The sequence below is a fragment of the Rattus norvegicus genome, chromosome 12 (genome assembly GCF_036323735.1).
Source record: "Rattus norvegicus strain BN/NHsdMcwi chromosome 12, GRCr8, whole genome shotgun sequence".
In the NCBI taxonomy this organism is placed as follows: Eukaryota; Metazoa; Chordata; class Mammalia; order Rodentia; family Muridae; genus Rattus; species Rattus norvegicus.
The window spans coordinates 5,688,837-5,714,339 of record NC_086030.1 but is presented as its reverse complement, the minus strand read 5'-3'; the positions used below and the strand labels follow the sequence as shown (position 1 = coordinate 5,714,339).

The window sequence follows — 25,503 nt, the reverse complement described above, 5'->3', positions numbered from 1 at the left end:
TGCGCGCACGCGCGCGCACATATCTATATGAATATATTCACAGGCAGACAGGGAGACAGACAGACAGACAGACAGACAGACAGACAGACATGGGGATCTATGTGGCTTATGCAAACATTTTCCTCTTCTCTGTTTATTGCCAATATATGTCCTGAGCATCTTGCCAAGACTGTCACCTGTAAGCAGGCAGCAGGCAGCAGGCAGCAGGCAACAGGCAGCAGGCAGCAGGCAGCAGGCAGCAGGCAGCAGGCAGCAGGCAGCAGGCAGCAGGCAGCAGGCAGGAGGCAGCAGGCAGCAGGCAGCAGGCAGCAGGCAGCAGGCAGCAGGCAGCAGGCAGCAGGCAGCAGGCAGCAGGCAGCAGGCAGCAGGCAGCAGGCAGCAGGCAGCAGGCAGCAGGCAGCCTTTTGGTAAGTGAACACTTCCAGTGTGGTTCTGCCTGTGAGTCTTTGAAGACCCTAAGAGGTTCCTTTGCTGTCTCTCCTATTTCAAGGATAATTTCTTAGGACTCAGCTCATTTCTGGTTGCTCTGACCCCACATGAGCTCAAGGCCTCTGTGAGAGAAAAGATTGCTACCACCTAAAAGAAAATTCGGGACAGGAAACATTTTTTTCTCTCTCCGTGATTTACATCTGCTTTTCAGCTGTTAGAATCAGAGCCTAGGTTCTGGAAGCCCTAACAAGTTAGGCTTGGCCATCCATCCCCAACAAGCCAATTAAAAAGGGAAAATAACAGTGAAACACAGAAAAGAGAGACTTATTCAATGTGGCAATACATTGGGAAAGGGACCAAAGAGGTCCTGCCCCTCCCCTGACCCCTGCACAAGTCTGTCTTTGGGGGTTTGTCGTGAGCCTAGTGTTTGAGTAGAGGGAAGGACGCAGGAAAAACTGCAGGTTCCAGTGAGGCGTGCTTGCTATTGTCTCATGTTGTCTCTCTTGTCGGTGGTCTGACAATGCCGGAACTCTGTGAAGTCCCTTTCTGGAGACAAGCTCACTCTCTGGTTGGCATCAGAGTCCCAGTCTGCTCCTTTCCTAAGACTGAGACTAGTGAGGTTAATTCTAATTTTGGGGGGTGAGTCCACTGTTTCGGCAATCTAATAGACCAAGGGAGGAGGATACGAGTGTCCTTAGACATCATTGTCCTTGCCAGGGTGACTGTAGGCCTTCATGTGAGTTCATTTGTGTGTATAACGGATATCTTCTTACTTTCTCGGCTAGCCTGCAAAACGTCACCCGCCATGTATCTGAAGCACAGAATTCACTGCCCCGTAGAGCACAGCTGATGATCACGGACTTGTTCCTGAGTGTAGCCTTGGCTGACAAACAAAGGACTCCTTGTTCCTTCCAGATACCTCTAACAGGCCAAGGCAGTACCGCCACGAAGCTATCACTGGGGAGGATGGAGATTCTAGGTGTTTAGCCTTTATCACTTGGATTAGTCAGCATTCCGCCACCATTACTCAGCACTTTCCCAGGTCTATTGCTTTTCAGACATCAATATCCTTTCAGCAGAACATGTCTAAAGCTAAGAATGTCTGCTTCTAGTTTTCAACACTCTTAATGTCACCAAAGCGTGACGGCTGGTGAATATGTGACATACAGAACAGACCGGGACTAAAACTGAGCTTAACGGCTTCTGTCAAACAAATACTTCAGTGCAGGTGGCAGCTTAGAGATGTCAGGCGCCACGGGTGCCTGGCCCTGGGCCTGGGACAAAGGAAGCTGCTGCTCACCAGTGGGTGAGTCCTGAGTGGGTGAGTCCTGTTCAAGTCTCTATGGAGAGCATTACGTGGGCCATTATAGGCTGCAAAATAGCACAGAGACAGTCCAGACCACGTTGACAGAAACAAAAGAAAAGTCCAAGGTTTGTGCTTTGTGGTGTGTGTGTGTGTGTGTGTGTGCGTGTGTGCCTGTGTGTATATGTACAGGTGTATACACACATAGAGGCCACCAATCAATATAGGGTACCTTTCTGACTGGATCTCTGTTGAAACAATTTTCGATAAATAAATCCTGGCACAGGATTGCTTCCCATCTCAATGGTTTATGTTCCTGAATCACACACACACACACACACACACACACACACACACACACACACACACACACACACACGGCCTTTATATGGAATATGCCTCAAACAACACAATAGCCGGGCGACGGTCTAGCTTCCATGTTACTAGAATCTACTTCCCGCAGATAATTCCGAGTTATACTTACTAATTTCTATGTTCTTTCTTGGCTGCTCTTGCCCCAGCTGCCTCCTCTAGGTTCCCTTACAGGGCAGCTCCGTCCCTCACTCACATCCAACCTCAGCATGGCATCTCTCCCTTCCTTCTCCTCCTCACCATCCCAAGCCCGGAAAACCTAAAAGCCGTTGCCACTCCCGGGGATCCAAACTTAGGTCCTCATAATCACCCAGCAAGCACTTTATCTACTGAGCCGTCTCCCTAGCCGCCTTGGCCTGTGAATTTTTGAATACAGAAACCAAAGCCAAGGGGTTTCCAGCCGAGAGTGTGATGATGCCACTCTGGCCTGGCCCCGTGTCCTTGACTTGGAAGAGCAGCCCCAGCACAGAGTCAGGACAGTGAGTGAGTAGCTTTGGATTAACGTTCTGTTCGCTGACTCATGAGGATGGTAGGACCAGGTGAAACGAGGAGCTGTGTGCTGGGCAGAGAAGACAGGTAGTGAGGACTGCCTTCTAGAACCTGCATCTGCCCTCATGCTCCTGAGCCCTGCGCTCCCATCCCGCTATGCTGGCATCCCTAAGAACACGGTGTGATAACCTCGGCTCATCACGTCCTCTCCTGAGTCCGCTAAAGTTGCCTCCAGCCATCAACCAAACCCACCTCATGCCTGTTACTAAAACCTCATCTTCTGTTAATTCCACCCTGTGGTGTCCTGACTGACACCGCCTTGGCCCGAGCACCTGCTACCTTGGAATTGCAGCTTATGGGTCTTCTATCACGTGGCATGCGCATGTCACCCTAGCGCTTGACGAGGAAGAACTCTGAGCAGTCCTCAGTGGTTTTGAAGCCAGCCCGGGTTATGTATAGGGAGACTAATCTGGTCCTGTGTCCGTTCTATGGGAAAATCCCTCCATGTTGTTATGTTGCCTTTGCTGGAAAATCAAATCGCCTCCGGCTTGACTTAGTGGTTCGGCCACACTACACTGTGTTTGCATCCTTAGGTATTTTTGAAGCCTGCCCCTGCTTCCCACCTGGTCACTCCTCACCTCCAATAGCTGTAGCCATTTTGTTCCACGCCTGTCAGCTATTTCATATTGTTACTGTAATTTGCCGACCAGTTATTGACACAGAAAAACAACTGTTTGATCTAAAGCCTTTGAGTCAGAGCCAACCACTAGGCAGCACTTCCCACACCTGTGTCCAGGCTCACCGTGGATTTTGCTGCTTTAGCCTTCGTAAGCCGGCCCTGAGAAATGCTCTTAGCTGAGTCCCCAGATTCTGATCTGAGTCCCCTGATCAATCAGACTTAGGGTGTGCACTCGATAAGCCATCCATCCCTGTCTGACTGAGCTCAGTGTTTGCGTGGTTTGTGGGACTTCCCTTGAACCACAACACTGTTTACTTAACCTCCTATTCACATCAGTTTTGCACCTCTTACCTGGCATTTCCCATCTTCCCTCTGTTCACTGTACCTCATGGCAAGGCTTGGCTTAAATGTCTAGAACGCCTTGCTCAGACTTCTGGCTGCTTACCCTCCGAGGGCCCAGGGCTTGAGCAAAAAGCTACCCTGCCTCTCTGGACAGCTTTGCACTCTTTGGCCCCTCTAGTAAGAAAAAAAATTTCCTCCCACCACAGAACGTCTAAAGGATTTCATTAGAGATTTTAAGACGCAGAAGACGAAGGGGAAGAAGCTCATAAACTGTTCTTCTCTCAAGACTTCTCATTTCCCCTCCAATACAGTTGGAGGAAGCTTGGACAGAGAGGTACAGGTCTTCAGCGATGACTTTTCTGTACTCCGGAGGTCTCCTCTGTTTAGGGAATTTCCTGGGATCCGACCAGAGATGACAAGGAAGCATTCAGGCTTACCTTCTCGCTTGGTGTGGTGATAAAACAGGAAGCTAGAGATTTGGCAAAGGATCCTGTGTCTTAACTACAAGAGAGACGGATCAGAAGTGGGCAGGGAGAGGCAGGGGGAAGCCTTAGGTTTTGGTGCCCTGTGAGAATCGTCTGCCTCTTGTTAAGTCTTCCTTCTCATTTCCTGAACTCTAAGCACATCAGTCCCTGCCTGGGCTCTATAATCAGGGAGTTCAAATGGTTTGTGCGCGGTCAAATGGTCAAATAATTGAGGAAGAGCGGAGTGTATCTCCCCAGCAGGGGAAGCATGGTTGCCATGGTTACCAGGTAAAACAGAGGTTGGCAAGGAATGGTTCTGTGGCTGTGGAATGGTCCAGGAGTCTGACAGCCATCTTCAAGGACATACTTGCTACCGTATGCTATGATCAAATCATGATCATCTGTTCTAGAATACTCCGATTCCTCTGCTTCCTGCCTGCAGATTTTGAGACTGTTGCCATAGCTAATCGCAATGAGCCACAGCTGTGTGAAACAGTATAACATCTGTTTCAGGAACACAGCCCACTTGTACTGTGCGATCCAAGACATGCAGTCACAAGCCTCACAGGGCCTCTGTACTAGGTATATTTTCCCTTGAAATCAGCCCAGCTGCCAGACATACTTTGCCTCTGAATTATTAAAAAAAAAAGAATCCCAAATATCGTATATCAGAAATTCAAATTTTCAATGATTTTATTACATAAAAATCATTCATTTATTTACTTCCTCTCTCTCTCTCTCTGTGTGTGTGTGTGTGTGTGTGTGTGTGTGTGTGTGTGTGTGTGTGTGTGTTGAGTGGGGCTCTTGTCCTATATGCTTACAGAGGTCAGAAGACCACTAACGGGAGTCAGTTGTCTCCCACCATGTGGGTCCAGAGATGGACTCATATTATAAGGCTTGGCAACAGACATCTTTACCCACTGAGCCTTCTTGGCAGTCCTATCTGAAGAGCAAAAGGCTTTCATTCCGGTTTGGTTTATATCTGTGGCTGATGGCACAATTTTCCTCTATTTCTGACTAGATAGCAGCACCAATTGTAATAAATTCTCCACACTAGACTTGTGCAGCACCTGCCTAAGTCAACAGGCGCGCACACCCCAAACAGCAACTGGAAAAGATCAAGTATATCTGAGAAGACATCTACAGGCTTTCAACAAAGCAGAGGATATATTTTCAATGACTTTGCTAATGTACTGGAGTCCACCTACAGAAATTTACTGAACACTTGCTCTGCTCAGAACCTCTCGAGAGTTGCTGATCCGGTGTTGGGATCCTCAGTGTAGAACTCACAAACGTTACTAATGAGTTACCCAAGAAGATTGGAGAAATGATTTGTTGGGGGTTTCAAGTTTCTTCACTGTTTATCTTCTGGATTGTGAAGCTGAACTAATGATTAAGAACATTTGGGCCACTGTTGAACAATATTTTCTGTGGCTTTTGAATTGGGCATTGTTAAAATAGTTTTTATTGGTTATTTTATTTATTTATATTTCAAATGTTGTCCCCCTTCCTGGTTTCCCATCTGCAAACTCCCCATCCCATCCCCATCCCCTTTGCCTCTGTGAAGGTACTCCCCCACCCACGCGCCCACTCATTCCCACCTCACTGCTCTAGCATCCGCTTACGCTGGAATATCAGGCCTTCATAGGATCAAGGGCTTCCCTTACCATTGATGTCTAACAAAGCCATTCTCTGCTACATATGCAGCTGGAGCCATGCGTCCCTCCATGTGTACCCTTTGGTTGGTGTTTAGTCCCTGGGAGCTCTGGGTGGTCTGGTTAGTTGATGTAGTTCTTCCTATGGGATTGCAATCTTCTCAGCTCCTTCAGTCCTTCCCCTAGCTCTTCCATTGGGGTCCCCAGGCTCAGTCCTATGGTTGGCTTGAGTATCTGCCTCCATATTGGTCAAGTGCTGGCAGAGCCTCTCAGGTGACAGCTACACCAGACTCTTGTCAGCAAGTGCTTCTTGGCCTCAGCAATGTTGTCTATGTTTGCTGTCTGCAGATGGGATGAATCCCCAGTGGGGCAGTCTCTGGATGGCCTTTCCTCCACTCTTTCCTGCATTTCCTTTAGATAGGAACAATTCTGGCTTAAAATTTTTGAGATGGGTGGGTGGCCCCATCCCTCAACTGGGGGCCTTGCCTATCTTCTGGAAATGGTCTCTACAGGTTCATTCTCCCCTCTGTTGGGTGTTTCAGCCAAGGTCATCCCCGTTGGGTCCTGGGAACCTCTTGTTTCCCTGGCATCTGGGACTTTCTAGTGGTTATCCCCAGTTCCCCATCCCCTCTGCTACATATTTTTGTTCAGTTTCCCTCCCTCTGTACTGCTCTCCTGTCTCTTCCCATACCTGATCCTGCCCCTCTTTCCCGTCCCCCTCCTCTCGCTCTCCTAGGTCCCTCCCTCCCTCTACCTCCCCTCCTGTGATTATTTTGGTTAAAACAAATTTTTCAGGATATTTTCTTTTTTTAAGATTTAGTAAATATGTGCATGGTGTGTGTGTGTGTGTGTGTGTGTGTGTGTGTGTGTGTGTGTGTGTGTGTTGAGGCCATAACAGGGTGTCTGTCTCGAGTTATAGCAGGGTAGGGATGGGTGCTAAGAACCAAACTTAAAGTCTTCTAGAAGAGCCCAAGTACTCTTGACCACTAAGCCGTCTATTTCATCAGGACATTTCTTAAAACATTCCTAGAGAGCGCCAGAGATGGTGATTAGTGGGTACAAGTGAAATAACTTGAATTTGAACTGTGAGAACTCAGGTAAAGCTGGGAAGAGAGAGAGAGAGAGAGAGAGAGAGAGAGAGAGAGAGAGAGAGAGAGAGAGACTGAGACTCTGACTGAGTCTTAAACCATGTAGAAGGCTCTGACCAATAAGGAGGTCCACTTCTGGCCTCTCTGGCTCATGGGTGCCCTCACACACATATGGCAAACACATATACACACAGGGAAAAGATTTTAATAAAACATTTCAAGAAGACTTATGTTATGACTATAGCAACTAGATTTTTTAGCAGAAGAGAGACCTGGTTCAAATCCAAAACAGCTTGGGCAAAAGGGACTTTGGGTAAAGAGACATACAAAGTCTGTGGACTGAAGGGTTACCAAGAAGAAGAAACATTAAAAGTACAAAACAATGTAATGAGATTCTTGCTGGAATTAAGCCAGGTTGGTGTGGCGTCCTCTGTGGAGGACAACAGAAGAGATGTAAATTAGAGTCTTTGTGAGATGGGGAGGGCGTTGGATAAAGAGGGTAGAAGGCAGGGTTCTTTCTAAAATGATTTTACAGGGAAGTGCTCAGTCATACACGTTCAGGGGAAATTTCAGAAGCCCAATTGACACTGGTCCAGCAAAACGTCTTTATCATCTTGTTCCACAACTTCAAGTGACCTAGGGGGTGGCCCCACTAGGATGACCCAACTCATAGATGGAATCCGATGAAGTGGCAGAAGGGGGTTTACTCCAAGAACACCGCAGTGGCTCCCTTGAGAACACAGAGGAAAACTTCCGGCAGGCCGAGTGGAATGCGGAGTGACTAGGAAGTTTCTCATCACGAAGGTCCTGAGTTGCTCCGAAATTGCACAGTGGTTCCCACAGAGTGGGCAGAACTGATAACCCACCATGAGTCATTTCTCACCTTGCCCAAATATGGAAGCAAAGGGGGCATTTCCTTCCCCACAGCCCCAACCAGAAGACTATAATTGCTCTTCAACCCTCTCTCCCACCTCTGAGCAGCAATCGCTCCAGTTTTCATATTTAAAAAGACCCCTTTCTACTAGCGTACATAATTATCACATATAATAATGGTTCTCTGGCTAGTTTCATGTCAGCTCGACGCAATCTAAAATCATCTAAGAGGAGGGAAACTCAAAACAAAAATGCTCTCAGAAGAAGGGACTGTAAGCAAGCCCGTAGAGCGTTTGGAGGTCTGTGGTTGTGGGGGAGGGGCCAGCCCATTGTGAGTGGGGCCTTCCTTCCGTGGTCTGGTTGTCCTGGGTTCTATAAGGAAGCAGGCTGGGCACGCTTACTGAGCAGTACGCCACACTTCTCCATGGCCTCTGGGTCAGCCCCGTCTTCAGGTTCCTCCATTGTATTGGTGCCTTCCACCACTTCCTTCAATGGATGGTGATTCAGGATATGTAAGCAAAATAGAGGCCGGCCATAGAGAGAGCGCGGAAAGGGAGTGGAGAGCAGCTTAAGGAGCAAGGGCGGGAGAGCAAGAGAGAGGAAGGGCAAGCAGCCCCTTTTATAGAGAGTCAGGCCTACTGGCTGTTGCCAGGTAACTGTGGGGCGGAGCCTATATCCACCCCAGCTGTTATTCCTCTTCCCAAAATAGTTCTGATTCTTGTGTGTGTGGTTTGTTTGACTTGGTTTGGTTTTTATAGTGTGTGTGTGTGTGTGTGTGTGTGTGTGTGTGTGTGTGCGCGCGTGTGTGTATGGGGAAGGGTAACTCCATGAGTTTATTTAGGGCTGTTTTCAGGATCAGAGGGGTTTTTTGTTTTTTGTTTTTTCCTCAGGAGCAAGTTAGCAAGATGGCCATACCACTGAAGAAACATAGCTAACTGACCACAGATTCTCCAGAGGAGACGGGCCACAAGAGCCGCAGCCCAGTTTAGTGGGCCTAGTTATAAACATCATTTTACTACTGGGGGAAGCCTGAGAGGTGCCTCTGTGTAAGCTCTGAACTTTTCATCTCGCAAATAAAATGTCTTCTGAGAGTTGACATAAATTGGTTTGTTAGCTTGTTGGATTAAGGGAGCAGAAGCATGTCTTCCGAGCCCTTATTTTGAAAGGAGATTGCCAAAGCAGTAAGTTCAGGGCAATTTGCTAGAATAAATTCACACTAATGTGTAAATTAGCAAAAGCTTTTTAACACTCAGTAACATTTGCATTCTGAAAAGACTGTCTCTTGATTCAAGACAACTAAGTCCACAGGGAGGGTTAATCCTGGAGATGCTATAACACCTATAGGGCAAAATAAATCAAACAATGCCCCCCCTCCCCTCAAAAGTGTTCGGGAGACGGCAAGGAAAATAAAGGCTGATTAGCCGGCTGGGGTCCGGGCCTTGCTCAGTGGCCCAGATTCTTTTCTGGCTCCTGGGCTTCCTTCTCCCAGTCCCAGTCCCAGTCTCTGTAAACTCAATGTACTTTCTTTATATAATGAACCCAGAGCTACAGCTTAAGGATGGAGAAGAGGGGTGAGAGGCAGAGAGAGAGAGAGAGAGAGAGAGAGAGAGAGAGAGAGAGAGAGAGAGAGGTGGGGGGAGGGAGAGGAGAGAGGTGGGGGGAGGGAGGGAGGGGAGAGAGAGAGAGAGAGAAAGAGAGGTGGGGGGAGGGAGAGGAGAGAGAGAGGTGGGGGGAGGGAGGGAGGGAGAGGAGAGAGAGAGGTGGGGAGAGGGAGAGGAGAGAGGTGGGGGGAGGGAGAGGAGAGAGAGAGAGGTGGGGAGAGGGAGGGAGGGGAAAGGTGGGGGGAGGGAGGGAGGGGAGGGAGGGAGGGGAGAGGTGGGGGGAGGGAGGGAGGGGAGAGAGAGAGAGGTGGGGGGAGGGAGGGAGGGAAGAGAGAGAGGTGGGGGGGGAGGGAGGGAAGAGAGAGGTGGGGGGGAGGGAAAGAGGGAAGAGAGAGAGAGAGAGAGAGAGAGAGAGAGAGAGAGAGAGAATCTGTGTTTGTACCCACTTTTCTATTAAAACATCAGTAGTATAAGATTAACACTGGACCGCATTTGAGAGATAAGTCAAACCACTGAGCTGTTGATCGGAATCCATCCCATTGATCCTTTGGGCTGCATTGATATCGCTTGTGAACTCCCATCAGGAAGAACACATCCTGTCTCACCAGCCATTTTTATTAACTCCGCATTCTCAGAGGAGCCCTTACGAGCTCCCTTGAATTCCATGCTTCATGTAGAAGTGTCTCACTGGGTGTAATTATCCAGGAAGCCCTCCATGGCAAGCAAGAATATGTGTGAATGTTCCACCCCGTCTCTGATTTAAGTCCTCAGAGAGTAAGGGAAACATTTTTCTTTAATCCCGGTGGAATAAATTTGGGACCAGCATGAGTGAGTGGTACCAAGTACTCTTTGTGAGCTGAGAATTTTTTTTTTCAGATAGAAATCTTCAAAGGGAACCAGTTCTCACTAGTTCATGGGCAGTGCTAACTCCCACTGTGAAGAACAATCTAAGCCAGGAGCTGTGGGATTCCTGCGGGAGTGGGATGGAGTCTCTGACGAAGACCTGGGATCCAGAGTTTAAGGCACTATTGTCAGCACTCACTGCCCATGTGAGTTTAAGTAGAACGACTCATGTTATTGAAAAATTTCTAGCACACACATTTTTAAAAAAGGCTAGTGAGGGCGGCACACCTCTATGATTCGAGATGACATCCAAGAATTATGAGTTCAAGGCAGCTTATGATACAAAGTGAGATCTTGTCTCAAAAAAAAATTAAAAAGGAAAAGCAGCAGGTGAAATAAAAGCTAATTTCACCAAATAACTATACAAAATTATTAATCAGATGTTTCCTTTTCCTAATCCCAGGACTTCACAGTTAAATGTGTGTTCAGCATATCCCAAGTGTTTCCCCCGCCGCCTGTAGCTAACTCATGGGAAGACATAGGAAGGGGGGTTTCACGGGGATCCAAGACATCACTTCTTCCAGAATATCAGGGAGGACATTTTGAAAGTACAAGAGAAGGTTTGCAAGATGGCTCAGCCTATAAAAGTGCTCACCTCAAAGCCTCAGGACCTGAATCCAATCTCTGGGTCCCACATGGGGAAAGGAGAGATCTGGTTCCCAAAAGTTGTCCTTTAACCTCACGTGAGCCCCTATACTTACTTGCACGTACACAAATTAATAAATGTCATTAAAAAGACTAAAGGAGGGATTGGGGATTTAGTTCAGTGGTAGAACGCTAAGGCCCTGGGTTCAGTCCCCAGCTCCAAAAAAAAAAAAAAAAAAAAAAAAATAAAGACTAAAGGAAATGATACTTTGAGGTGATTTCCAAGGGATAAACCAGATAAAAATGGCGCCCATGGGGTTGGGGATTTGGCTCAGTGGTAGAGCGCTTGCCTAACAAGCACAAGGCCCTGGGCTCAGTCTCCAGCTCCGAAAAAAAGAAAAAAGAAAAAAAAAATGGTGCCCATGCACAGAGCAGAATTTACTGAGGACGACTCAGGTTTTACTGAGGACGACTCAGGTAGACAGACATAAGCTAGTCAAGACCAATGTGGAATTAACTAAAAGAACAGTCTTGGTTTTCTCAAGTAAGAAAAACAGCTCCAACTTGGATCAGCCTAGGAATAGAGGCGAAAGTCAAAGGTCACTCTAACCCCATGAATGTGTGACCCTAAAGGGAAAGGCAGATTCTGAAGTCAATATGCAGTGACTTCCTGGGTTTATGCTACCTCCCAGCCACTGCTCTGCAAACCAAGGGCTTTGTGTATATAAAGTGCTTTGTTAGCTGTCAGGCTCATAAACATTCACGGGTTATGGGTTAAAGAAAGTCTGTGAAGATGAGCAAGAGGAGGAAACCCCTCTTCTTGGAGCATCATTAATGTTGAAACCTTGACCCCTCAGAGAGTGAAGGGGACACAGTAGACACCAGGGAAGTCTATCTTCCTGTTGGGAGGCAATCAGATTCTTTTATTAAAATATTTATTGCCCACTCTTAAAGCCGTCTCATTTGTTATATACTTAGCATGAGCACATGTTACATTCCATAAATAGTTTTTTGTTGTTGTTCCCCCCCCCCCCCCCCCCCGGAGCTGAGGACTGAACCCAGGGCCTTGCGCTTGCTAGGCAAGCACTCTACCACTGAGCTAAATCCCCAACCCAGTTTTTATTTTTATTTTACCAGGAGTATGGGCTTCCAGTGGCTTCCTAGATGTGAAAATGGCTCTTCCTGGGCATACAATCCAGACACTGGCAGACAATTTAAAATTAAGTTTCCCCAGTAGTGCCATCGCCACCAGGGAGATTGGACACTGACTGTCCCATATTCTGTCCCATAAAACATGTTAATTTCAGGCCAGTTTTTTATGTCCCCACCTCCTACTGCTCCCAGTGGCTTTTCTATTCTTCGTGTGTGTTTGTGTGCATGTGCGTATGTGTGTGTTTGTGTCCACTATTGCTTCATTTTCCAACACCTTCATGGATGCCCCTCAGAGCAGCTCTTTTCAGCAGCTCTAGGTTGTTCTATGACTGTTGTCTATGTGGGAAAATTATTTCCTGGGAACAGTATAGGAAGACACAAAAGCATTTTTTACACAAAATTAAAAAGTTATTTGATGATGCAGCCTATAAATCAGTGTGCTCAAACCTTTCATGGATACCAGACTCCTCCGTATTCCATGCAAACAGAAGACTTTATTAAGGAAGCTTTCCCATGTTAACGGTTCTCCATCAACTCCATGGTGACCTTCCCAGGCCATCGAAAAGGTCATATTCTTCTAATACAAAAACCAAAGCCAGAACACTTGAGTAACCTGAGCAAGGCCACACAGCTGATACCTAACATGACCACACCCTAGTGTTCACGCGTCTGTGACATCTTCATAATTGGAAGCAATACCTTTAAGTAAATCTTCTCTTTATGGCTGTGCTCCCACTTCTAAAAACAGCAACTCCTAGGATTTCCGACCAAAGTACATCTCAAGGTCTTTATGTCCTAGGAACCTTGGGAGGGGAAGGGCATGGGGACCTTGGATTTGTTGGGCACATGGTAGCAGGCACTGGTGTTTCTTTCTGTCCTGTTTTAATGGACCAGGTGGGACTCTATAGTCTTATCACCGTTCCCCATCACGATGCACAAAAAAGCTTCAAACACACTGAGGCAGACTGAGTGTTACACACACCCCTCTGTCTAATCCAGCTCCAGGCTGTTCCAGCGTGTATCTCAGAATCTACCCACAAAGCTCCAGGAAGGGAAAGTGCCCTCTGCTCTGCCCCGCACCCAGCACCCAGCTTCTTTGTTCCGTGTGCTACTGAGCAGTGCCTTCATGAAAGTCCTCAGGAAATTGCTCCTGTCTCATTGCTTTCTCTTCTGGCCTCCTCTTTCAGTCATCAAGCCAGAAAACCCAGGTCCTCCCAAGGACCCAGAGTTCAAACACAGGCGACCATCTTTACAATGAGTTCTTTTTCTGAGTATCTTTAACCATGTCCAGCCACAGTCTACCTTGCCTATCCGTCCACAGCTAGACACATCCACAGTTTAGAGTTTTAGACAAGCCAAGAATTCCAAAGTTGCCACCCACCCATTTGTTTCTCAGTTACCTTTTGTGAACATCTATTGAGTCAGAACCAGATTGTTCTGTCTGAATATCAAAGTTCTTTCCTAACAGTTGACTCAACCTTTCCTCTCATGCTTCCCACTTCGGACACCAGAGGAAGCTGGGTGCTATGGGTATGTTCTGCAAATATCATTGAGTTATTTGAGTGAATGACAAACTAAGGGGCGTGTTGGGGATTTAGCTCAGCGGTAGAGCGCTTGCCTAGGAAGCGCAAGGCCCTGGGTTCTGTCCCCAGCTCCGAAAAAAAGAACCAAAAAAAAAAGACAAACTAAGGGGAAAAGATTACCTTTCTTTAGGTTTCTTTCTAGATACTTCTATTACTAATTAAAACATTGTTTCTAAGCTCCAAAGCTGCTACTTGTTATCCCTTCTCAACACGAGTAACATTTCTGACAGTGGGTTGAGAGGATGTTCATTATTATTGAAGAGAAGGCTTTTATAATATCCTATAGTTAATGTTCAACCAACCAGACCTCAAGCAGACCTCCATGCTGGAAGCTCATCATCAGTAGAACACTGGTAACTTAGGTTTGGTCCGTAAAAGGAAATATAGATACTCATAAACACATAGAGATGCCTGGAAAGAACCTGAGCTCTGAGCGTTAGCCCAAGTAGCTTTATGTGGTCATGTGGTATTTTAAGAATGAGTCGTGCGAATTGCATCTTCAGAGAGCTTATGACCAAACTGAAAAAAAAAAAATCAGCGCTCACTTCCTTTTTGGAGAGACTTCACGAAGGAAATTGTGCTTCCAATACTCTTTTGCTACAAGGAAGAAGCTGAGGTTTGTGGAAGGCGATGAGTTATACAGCTCCCTCTTCCGGATTTGAGACCAATTGAGAAATATATACAGGTCCAGGAGAGAGATCACAGTAAATGCTCCATTGATCGCAAAACTATGAAATGGAAGACCGTGTCCCCAATCTCAAATCGCCTTCTTATTTTTTGCCATACTTTAATTTTAAATAGAACTTTCTGGTCCTAGGCTAATTAGCAGGACAAACTCAAGTTTCTGTGGAAGAAAGGGGAAACAGTAAATGACCAGGAGCAGTTTTCAGAGAAGTAAAAGAACAACCCTCATGCCTAGTCCCCATCCACCCATCAGATAAGCTGTAAACAGACAACTTTTTGTGAAGATTAAGTATTAAAAATTTGTAAATATTAAATATTTTAGACTGTTCTTTGCTCCCATTCTTAGTTTCACATTGGTTGCATGAAAAGCAACTAAATATTACTGATCGATCGATTGATTGATTGATTGATTGATTGATTGATTGATGGGTCAAGAGGCTTCTTTGTGCACTGCAGGCTATGGTTTTGACACGAGCATCATTCTCTGAGCTAGCCACACAACCACAACTGTAAATGCAAGTATAGATTAAGTAACCCGATCCAGAAGTTGAAAATCCAAAATGCTCTGAAGTCTAAAACTTCCCGAGTATCAATTGTGATGCCATAAGTTAAAAACCCCATACCAGCATACTCATGTGATAAGTCACACTTAAAACACACAAAATACAAATCTTAAGTAATCTTTGTATTAAGTAAAATGACCCTCGAATCACGTAACAAATTAATCTTCTGTTTAGATTTGGACGCTATCCTAGGAAATCTTATGCGCAGACCTAAATACTTTTAAAACTGAACACCCAAGACACGTCATGTTGCAGGCATTCTAGATAAGGAATAATTCCCATTGGTTTCTCTGTGGCCCTCTCTGGGTTACCTGAACATTTTCTAGGGGAACACACAACAGTGAGCTTGCAACACATGTGTACCTCCTCCGGATTAAGGATGAAAAGCAACCACATAGATGGAGAGTGTTCTGAAGAGATGCAAAATCAAAGGCTGTAAAAAACCCATTCTGTCTGTTTTTCAAATACTGTATGGTTTTGTCTAAGAGTTAACATCATTCATGTTAAAAAGTGAGCATTCTACATTTACATTTACAACAGCCATGGCTTGCCAAGCCCCAAGCAATTGTGTTAGCCTTGGCATCTCACTTTAAAACGCTCTCAGACTTTCCATTTCATAAAGAACGAGAACCAGAATGATGGTTAGAACGATGTGGGATGATGTCACAGGTGAGGCAGGTACAAGATAGAAGGAGGCTTGTCATTGGACGAGAAGGAAGGATGGGTGGGAGAAAAGTTTGAGGGAAGGGGAGAGGACTGGAACGGAAAAGAGACAAGAGGGACAGAGAGAAGCCGTGGCGGACAGAACATGGAGGCTGACGTTAAGATTCCACTCTGTGTATTTACAGGTTTTTATGAATGTTCTTGAGGGATGGATGGTATTGGGCTTTGTATGTTTAGGTGGGCAATTATATCTTATCAATTGGATCAGAGGTTATTGTGTTGTGTGTTCTTTCATGTGGAGAATCGAATTTGGGGGAGTGTGTGGGATGCCACGGAGTTTGAATGTGTGTTTCTGGCATGGAAACCTGCCTTGGGAACTAGATAGGTAGAGAGATTGCTGACGGCTCAGAGAGAGGCCTTCGGCAGTGTGATATGGGATGGAGCAAAGTGGGTGAGAGGCTTTGCTGACTGAGACTAAGATATCTAGCAGATATCTTGGGGGCACTGTGGTGACGGACCTAGAGTGGGTAAAAAGACTTTTATTTTTTATATTTTTACAACAACAGAATGATGGTTAGAATGAAGTTTAGAATGGTGGTTAGAATAGTGGCTAGAATCTTCTCTCAGACCCCTCACATTCTCTAGTGATGCTGGTCCTGGAATCGAGCAGTACAGAAGGCTAGAGTCTTTTTTTCTTCACAATACATAGCAAACCTTTATTCCCTTCACTGCTAAGCATATAAACAAATGTTAAGAGTCACCACAGAGGCAAACACTCTCTTGATTGTGCCTAAAGAAATATAAGCACCCACAATAGATTTACTTAGAAGCAAGAATACACTTCCGTTGACCATCTCTAAAATATCCTGTTTTGGTGTCATTAAGAGAAATAATTTCAAATGCACATAGCAAAATGCTATGAGATAGACGCCAGGGGCCACAGGGAAGTTCCTTCATAGGTAACTATCCAGAACATGGGAAATATCAGCCTTATTTCCTGTACTCTGCTGGATTTATCATCCTCATCTTCTTCAATTTGCTTTGTAACAACACGTAACCAATCTTCAAAGGTAGTGATATAAATTAGATGGACTCTTTTGCTCTAAAAAGGTGGCTCCTTGGGGTTTCCAGAGGCCTTGGCTTTGGTCCTTATTTACACAGAAACCGAGAATGTATAGTCACTGTTATGGCTGTTGCATGTCTCTAAAACTCATTTGTTTAAGACACGGCCCTCAAAGTGGTGAGATGTGGGCCTGTGGGACAGTCAGCTTTAATACCTTATGCTTTGCTATGGGGCAAAGTCTGGTGGTGGACTTAGCACGGATAGAAAAATGAGAGAAAGCCATTCTCTGGCTGCCCTGTGAGACCACGCAAAGATAAATAAATGAACATAAATGGAAAGCAGGACCCTCCCCCATCTCCTAGCACCTTCATCTTGGACTTGCAACATCCAGAAACAAGAGAAATAAATATCTGCTGCTTAAACCCTAATGTATGGTAGGGTTTGTTGTTGCTCTGTGTGTGTGTGTGTGTGGGCGTATGTGCGTGTGAGTGTGTGTCTGAGTGTGTGTGTGTGCCCGTGAGTATGAGAACATGTGAGTGTGTGTGTACGAGTGTGTGTGTATGCACATGTGTGCCCGTGTGTGTGTGTGTGTGTGTGTGTGTGTGTGTGTGTGAGACAGTGTTGGTTGATTAGTGTTTATTTAAAAACTTTAATGTCTGTCAATATCAAGTTCCTTATTGATGAACATCTGTTGATATCAAGTTCCTTATTGATGAACATCTGTCAATATCAAGCTCCTTATTGATGTAATCTGTCAATATCAAGTTCCTTATTGATGTAATCTGTTGATATCAAGCTTCTTACTGGTGCACATCTGTCAATATCAAGTTCCTTATTGATGTAATCTGTTGATATCAAGCTTCTTACTGGTGCACATCTGTCAATATCAAGTTCCTTATTGATGTAATCTGTTGATATCAAGTTCATTATTGATGAACATCTGTTGATATCAAGCTCCTTATTGATGCACATCTGTTAATATCAAGCTCCTTATTGATGTGTATAGGAATAGGACTCATCATTTCACAACACAGAGCTTTTCATGTTGACATTTATCAATTCTCATGGCACCAAACTGACACTAGGACCACAAAACTCAGCACCCATCACCTACAACATTCGTCACTTCAGAATCCCAGGCTTACACACAGACACTGCAGGATACACGCACCCACTTCACTCTGTCCTCACAGCCTTCATCCTTTCTGCAGTGCACAGAGCCACAGGACCTGTGAGAGAAGACACGGCAGTATTTATGTGTAACATTAGTGGATGTTCAATCTATGGTTTAATTAGGTCCAAATTAAAAAAAAAAAGACTGATAGTGATCTAAAACAGATGGTAGACAAAATAAATAGGTCAATTTGGCAACCAAATGAGCCAAGAATCTGTCCATATGATAAAGGAAAAGATAAACACATCACCGTGAAGTCAGCTAGAGCTTAGTGATTGAGCTGTGGTTAGGAACTAAGACTAGTTTTACCACCCATTGGCTGACTGATTTTACGATCTGGGTGGGAGGCCTTTTTTCATTTTTCTTTTCTTTCTTTTTTTTTTTTTGCTTTGAGATTTAGTGTCTATTGGTTCTGAAGTAGATAACACACTTAATACATACGTACAGAATTTGAACAATAAATAAATGAATTAAATAAAACACTGCAGGTGATCCTCCATTAAATACTAATGCTGTTCCTTTAATTAATATTGAGCTTCAAAGCAATTGTACCTTTTTCTTAATTGACTTTAACAATATCCCCTTGGTAAAATGGCAGGTATCATGCCTACTTCATAAATAAGAAAAGTGAGAAACAAGGAGGTTTAAAAGATGATAAAAAGCAACAAACACACTGCCACTGCCAAAGTTAGTCTCAACTTCTCATGTGGCCTTAAAACGCTAAAAAGGAAATCCCAACTTGAGCTGGCTCAGCAGAGAACTCTGATAGGTATTAACTGGCCAACTTTTCCATGGTTAATCCTAGGCTTTGGCTAGTTGGGATTTCTCCTGTAGTTATGAATATCAAGGTAAACAGGAAATAAGCCATGTAAAAAATAGGAAAAAGAAAAATCACACCAGAAAGCTGGGAACACTTTCTCTCCTAACTTTAATTGGATATTAACAGGAATCAACTTCCTAATTATTCATATACAGATAAGAAAACTGAGATTTGACCTAGGGAAGAGAAAAATTTGTCTCGCATAGATATTGAGTTTGTAAAAAGTTTTAATGCACTCCAACCTTCCTGTGCATTCAAACAGCAACAGTGCCTGATTATCTGGTCTCCTGGGAAATGGCCATATCAACTCATTTGAATTTGCATTTAACTTTCAACCAATACCAACTACTACTGCTTAACAAAATGTCCTTTTTGTGGAAATTCAAGATATTTACTGAAATTTTTTTAAGCAAAAGATATTTAGGGGACATAAGAAAGAAAGTTCCCCCTCTCTCTACCTCTTGCATTACTGATTGACTAAATTCTTCATTGACGGTACTAACATTTTTAGTAATATATTGATTCACAAGAGATAAGCTTTCCCCAATCAGTTGCACCAAAGAAGTGTTATTCTTTGCACCTACTTTCTAAGTATCTCAAACTGATTGTTTCCTCTTTTTTTTTTCTTTATTAACTTGAGTATTTCTTATTTACATTCGATTGTTATTCCCTTTCCCAGTTTCCAGGCCAACATCCCCTTAGCCCCTCCCCCTCCCCTTCTTTATGGGTGTTCCCCTCCCCATCCTCCCCCGATTACCGCCCTCCCCCCAACAATCACGTTCACTGGGGGTTCAGTCTTAGCAGGAGAGGGCCTTCCCCTTCCACTGGTGCTCTTACTAGGGTATTCATTGCTACCTATGAGGTCAGAGTCCAGGGTCAGTCCATGTATAGTCTTTAGGTAGTGGCTTAGTCCCTGGAGCTCTGGTTGGTTGGCATTGTTGTACATATGGGGTCTCGAGCCCCTTCAAGCTCTTCCAGTCTATTAAGAGAGACACTGGCCAAGACTGACTACGAGAGCCTCTGTTCTGTTCTCTGAGAATAGCCTAACAGGCAAGCATTCAGATGACTGATGCCAATCAGAGAACACTCAGCACATTTGGTCTTCGCAGGTGGGAAGCAGACCGGGTTTCTTGTTACACCTTAATGACTGGCATGTAACGTAAGTGGTGCGTGCATGACTGTGAAGGACATGATGTCATGATGTCAGTCCTTCCAGGACAGTGATTTTTATGCCATCTCAGAATCTGTAAGCTTGGCCAAGGTCTATTCTTCCCGTTGTAAGGAATAACCACAAAGGAAGTCTGGTATGAAAACTGAGCCGAGGCAGATTTCCCTTACAAGACATCTGTCTCTTACAGATCTATAGCTTAGGTGAGAAAAATGATATTTATTGGGGTAATAGCAGAACATAGTCAAACCAGTGTGTTCGAGGCCAGCAAATGACCTAACTCAACCTAGGTGGCTAGCACCGAAAGAATGACAGCTGAAATCCTCTGGTTTGACATGCTCATATGCGCACACACACACACACACACACACACACACACACACACACACACATCAAAGATTTAATAGAGTATTTTATACTGGGTGAATGGCTCTTGTTTTTTTATTCGTTCGTTTGTTTGTTTAAAATCAAGAACAGACATGTAAAAACTCTGTCATGAGCATTGTGAATGAAGAGCAGAGAGAGCTGCTAACATGGAGACGTGTGAGTGAGCCGCACTCAGAGCCACACTGCACATGCCTGTCCATGCAGGAGACAGAAACAGTCCTGGGAAACAAGTCATACACGAAACAATAATCTAGTAATAATAGAATGTATTAAAGAAAAGTAATTATGTAATTGGTGGTCTAATGAGTCAGGGATACATTTGTATACACATAACTATACATTAGCCTTATGGGTATTATAGTTACCACAGTATTTACATCTATGTACTATTATATGCACACGTATTTATGTTATGTGCATATACATATAATCTATGTCTAAATAATAACAAAAATTGCAGTGGCAACAATGATAACTATATCATGAAGGACTAAGTTACTATTATTGTAATTTTTAAAATATTGTCAAATACAAGTATCCTTATCTGAAATCAAAATATATTATATTTAATATGGGAAGATTATTTTCCCAAGGTGAAAACCAATGTAAAATATCCATTATGAAAGGAAAATGAGGAAAAAATAAAACGTTAGAACTATTCAAAACTTCTTCCTTTCCCTCCTGCCAAAGGTTTCTGTTCTGTTCAGAAGATGGGAACATGGAAATACAAATGTGTAAATATTTCACCCAAGACTAGGAAAGAACGTAATACACTAGCAGGCAATATTCATAGCCTTAGTCATTCTGCCCCAGGGAGTGTCTTTGAGGTTTCCTCATTCAATAGCACCATACACAGAGGATCTCACGTACCAGATACATTATTTCTGTAGGCAGTCTATTGCCCAAGAGAAGTAGTTCTTCTAAATATCCAGATGTTGGGGTTATGACAAAGAATATACAATGTATTTCTAAATTGGCATATGCAATTACAAGGTCTTTAAAATGTGGAAGTAATTAGATTTCTATTATGTTTTTATCTTTTCGTTACTCTTTGGACAGTTTGTCTAATCTATGCAGGGCTGTGCTAAAAATATGACATGGCTTCTCAAGAAAGGGAGGTTCACAGGGAGGCCCCAAATCACAAGAAGACGGGACATGAAGAGTCACTCAGTCATGTCCCAAGAATCTGTGCTTCAGGGCCTGATGATACTCAGTTACACAGCACTGTTGACGCTGGAAGATCCTGCTGTGGGAACTTGAAGAGTTGTTTGTGGGAACGTCAGCTTCTATACTTCCCGCTGTGTGTACACGGTTTAGCGATATTTATTGGTGTAGCAATATGAATGGCGACAGCTAGAGAACACGTCAAGGGCTCTCTGTTTGACCACGGTCTTCAGCGGTCAATTGGTCGCTCTTGTTTTGCTAAGCATGATGGGAAGCATGAACGTCCACCTTCAACCAAGCGGGACTTTTGCTCAGTACCCTCCATCCAGTTGTGCTGTGAAACAGAGGGGTTGGGGATTTAGCTCAGTGGTCGAGTGCTTGCCTAGCAAGCGCAAGGCCCTGGATTTGGTCCCCAGCTCCGGAAAAAAAAGAAAAGAAAAGAAAAACAGTAACAACACAGAAAGCCTTAAATTCAGATATGCCGTGAGTCAGATTCACACAGTCTGCCCTCCAGCCACTGCTCTACTCATTCTCAGAGTCTGTCACAGGCTTACTAAACATGGGTGAGGTTACCAAGGATATAGCACTAAGAGCAGAATCTCTGCTCTCCTGAAATTTAGACTAGGTGAGGGAGAAAAACAATAATAAATTAAGCAAAATATACACAATGCTTAATAGCAAATGCGCCAGGCGGGGATTGAAGCCAAGAGTCAGGTGGTTGGCACTGGGAGGGCCTGCAATGTAATAGTGGTTTCTGGTGAATTCGGCATCACACATAGACACACTGGTCACACTCAGTGACCCAAAGCTGCGTGTCACAAGTAGCTGTAAATACACATAGACAGATGTGCTTGAGTCTGGAGGAACCATGTCTGGGCTTTCTCTATCGCTTAAACGTTTCCTATGGAGACAAACAGCAAATCAGCCCAGAGAGGACAACACCAAAGGCAAACCAAAGAAATGATTTCTCCCGAGGCTGGTGAGTCACAAGATGCCTGAGATGGCTTCCAGGGACACAGGCAGGCAGTTTCAGGAGCACGGCCAAGGGTTAACTTACAGGAGTATGGTGGGTAACTTATGATCCGGTCTTTACTTAATCTGCTTCCCTCATTTTGGAGTGAAAATGTTGACAACTCTCGTAGGTTGGAATTATGTAGCCTATGTTTTTATCTTGCAGGGGCTCCCAGGATAAATATGACCTGTTGTACAGTATTCGAACAGTTAAGGTTTTGAGTATTCAAAGGGACGGACTACAGGACCTAAGGGCGGAATGTAACAGTTTAAAGGGGTGTGTTTGTCTGTCACGTTGACAGATGGCGGAATCACAATGACTAATCTTCATTGTCAGCTTGAACTGACAGAAAGCCCTACAGCTGTGGTAGGAAGGGGCTCATCGTTAAGTACCTAAAGTCTTGCGGAGACACTCCTTGGGCTCTGCTTCCACCAGCCTTCACAGATGATGTTCCCATTCCCTGTCCAGGGTCTTGTGAATTCTTCTTGCTCTTTTTTTGTTAGCCTATACCTTATCTCAATGTTCCCAGATTCTATTTCTTTACTTTGTCTACATGGACTATTTAAAATATGGTAACATGTCCCTCTGGTTATCAAGCCCACAGAAAACATAACTGGAAATGTTTTTAGCCTTCCTATGATCTTTCACATATATCCATGAAATGATAGCTATTGATATCAGGCTGATTTCAGCCCAGGGTTGTAGAAACAGCATTAAGAAAGCCGTATGGATTAGCTCTTACCAGTCTGGGCCATACAGACGATCCGGATCTACCCATTCTGAATGGAAGCACCAAGGACTAGGGAAGGGAACTTGCAAAAAGTCACACATTAGTAGCTGGCTTCCTACCCGATTGTCTCCTGTGTCCGACGATGCCATGGAACGTCTGAACAGATTGTCCTGGGAGAACCTTTTAGGGGATGAGAGCATACAAGTTCACAGTGAGGACTGTTCGGATGTCCTGATGCTCTTCTGGCACAGTGATAGGGATACAGTAAGGGTGGCTCCTGGGAGAAGGGGCGAGCCATGATGAGGCAAAGAAGTCTGTCGATAAACAGCCTTATGGAAGACACAACCATGCAGATCCCATACCTGGAGCTGAATCTTATTTGGAAAGATGGGAATTCGATGCAGGAGAATAATATGAAGATTAGCCAAGCAGTTGGCAGCTTTCTGCATCCTGCCCTTACACAGAAACTTGATTATAAATTGCACAGTGAAGGGTCTTAATCTTCAATACTCTGAATTATATAGCACACACACACATACACACACACGTACACACACACATACAGATACACACACATACAGATACACACATATACACACATACACACATATACAGATACATACACACACATACACACACATACACACACACATACAGATACACACACATACAGATACACACATATACACACATACACACACACGTACACACACACATACAGATACACACACACATACAGATACACACACATACACAGACACACACAGATACACACACACACACACACACACACACACACAGATCCGATTCACTAAAGCACACCTGAGGATTAATTTGCTCTCTTGGAGCCCGCTCTACCTTGGCTTCACTTTGGCCTCTGTCCCTCTTTGCCATTCCAGTAATATGAAACTGGCACGTTCCAGAAAGATCCACTTTTAGTAATAACTGTGATCTGATCTTATATTCTTTTTTTTTTCTTTTTCTTTTTTTCTGAGCTGGGGACCGAACCCAGGGCCTTGTGCTTGCTAGACAAGTGCTCTACCACTGAGCTAAAGCCCCAACCCCCTGATCTTATATTCTTATAGACGCGAAAACAATTCAATAGTTGCATATGCATTTAGCTTGTTTGATCTTTAAAAAGTGAATAATAGGGATTTTCTCTCTTTCTTCCTTTCTTTCTTTCTTTTTGCCCTTGGGAGACCAACTTCCAGGCTGTCCCTCAGGGTATTATTACGACCAGGTCACCTCTAAGATTATGTCACATTATGAGGTGCTTTATGGGTGGAGATTCTATTATTATTATTCTGTTGTTATTCTCTTGTTTTCTCCCCCTTAACAATTCTTTTTTCTAGTGAAAAAAATGCCAGCAAAGCATTGCTTTAAATGCACAAAGTAAACATCGGTGACCAGTTACATATTCTGACAGTCATGTCTGTGAGGGAAGTCAGAGGTCTCCCAAAGCTCTCCTGCTGTGCTTGGAATTGTCCTCACTTGAAAGCACTGTGTGGCATCGTGGGCCATTTCACTTTGGTGATGAACAAAGCTGAATTTTCCAGAACTGAATGCAAAGCATTCTCGACCATCGCCTTCCTTAGCAACCAATCTGCCCGTACTCCCACTCGTTCATTTGCAGCCTACAGAACGGGATTTAGAGGAAGGTAGTCTATGCCTGTGGGACAGATCTCTCCTGGTAAATGATGTTCAATAATAGAGATGGGCTCTTTTTCTGTGAAGCTGCAACTTTCTACTCGCTCTACTGCCGTGAGTCCTCCTCAGCTACCTCACACATCTGCGTGCAGTGTTGACAGTTATGGCTGACGTCGAGGGAGAGAACCAGGGTTGGACAATACGTGTTTACTGAGGTGACTTTTTTGATGTTTATGTAGTTTAGAAGCTCTAATGGTAAACAATAAATTACATCTTGAAGTACTGTCTATCATATAACCCTTATTTCTTGGGCTGGGGGCTTTTCTCTTGACTCTATACTTAAAAGTAGAGTGTCTACTGATCCTGCAATACCAAAACTTTAATAATATTTTATATTTTACAAAGTGAACATTACTTAAAAGTTTCGTTTAATTTCCTCTTCCCAAGGAAACACATATTTTCCATGGTCAAACATTCTGGCAACTTTTAAGTACCTGAGACACAGAAAATATTGAGTATTAATTGTTATCTTTTATTTTTTCAGGCTGGGTCTCTCTGTTTAGTCCAGGCCATTCTAGAATTCTCTATGGAGACCAGGCTGGCCTCGAACTCACAGAGATCTACCTGCCTCTGCCTCCTGAGTGCTGGGATTAGAGGCGTGTGCTGCCATGTCCAGTTCAAGTCAATTATTTTCAAGCCCCACTTTTTTCTCTGTCTGCTTGCCTGTCTCTTTTTCAGATTGCCCTAGCACTGAAGATAAGATATCTACGGTGTTCTAATTTTAATAAACTTCCAAGTCTACCTACACAATACAGTTACACCACAGGTCTTCAGCAATCCACAAGTCTTTTGGATTCTCATGCATTGCTAAAAGTCTTTCCAAGTACTGATGCTGTAAATGCTGACTGCA

General features: G+C 44.3%; 1 protein-coding gene and 1 long non-coding RNA gene across 4 annotated transcripts in view; both read left to right on the top strand.

Moving 5' to 3' along the window:
- Positions 1–25,503, top strand: part of Stard13 (StAR-related lipid transfer domain containing 13) — a 396,060-nt gene that overhangs the window by 83,598 nt on the left and 286,959 nt on the right. The window lies entirely within an intron of this gene.
- Positions 9,699–24,879, top strand: LOC134481141 (uncharacterized). The gene is made up of 2 exons (XR_010056433.1): positions 9,699–13,465; positions 14,336–24,879. It is a non-coding gene; the product is annotated as an uncharacterized LOC134481141 (long non-coding RNA).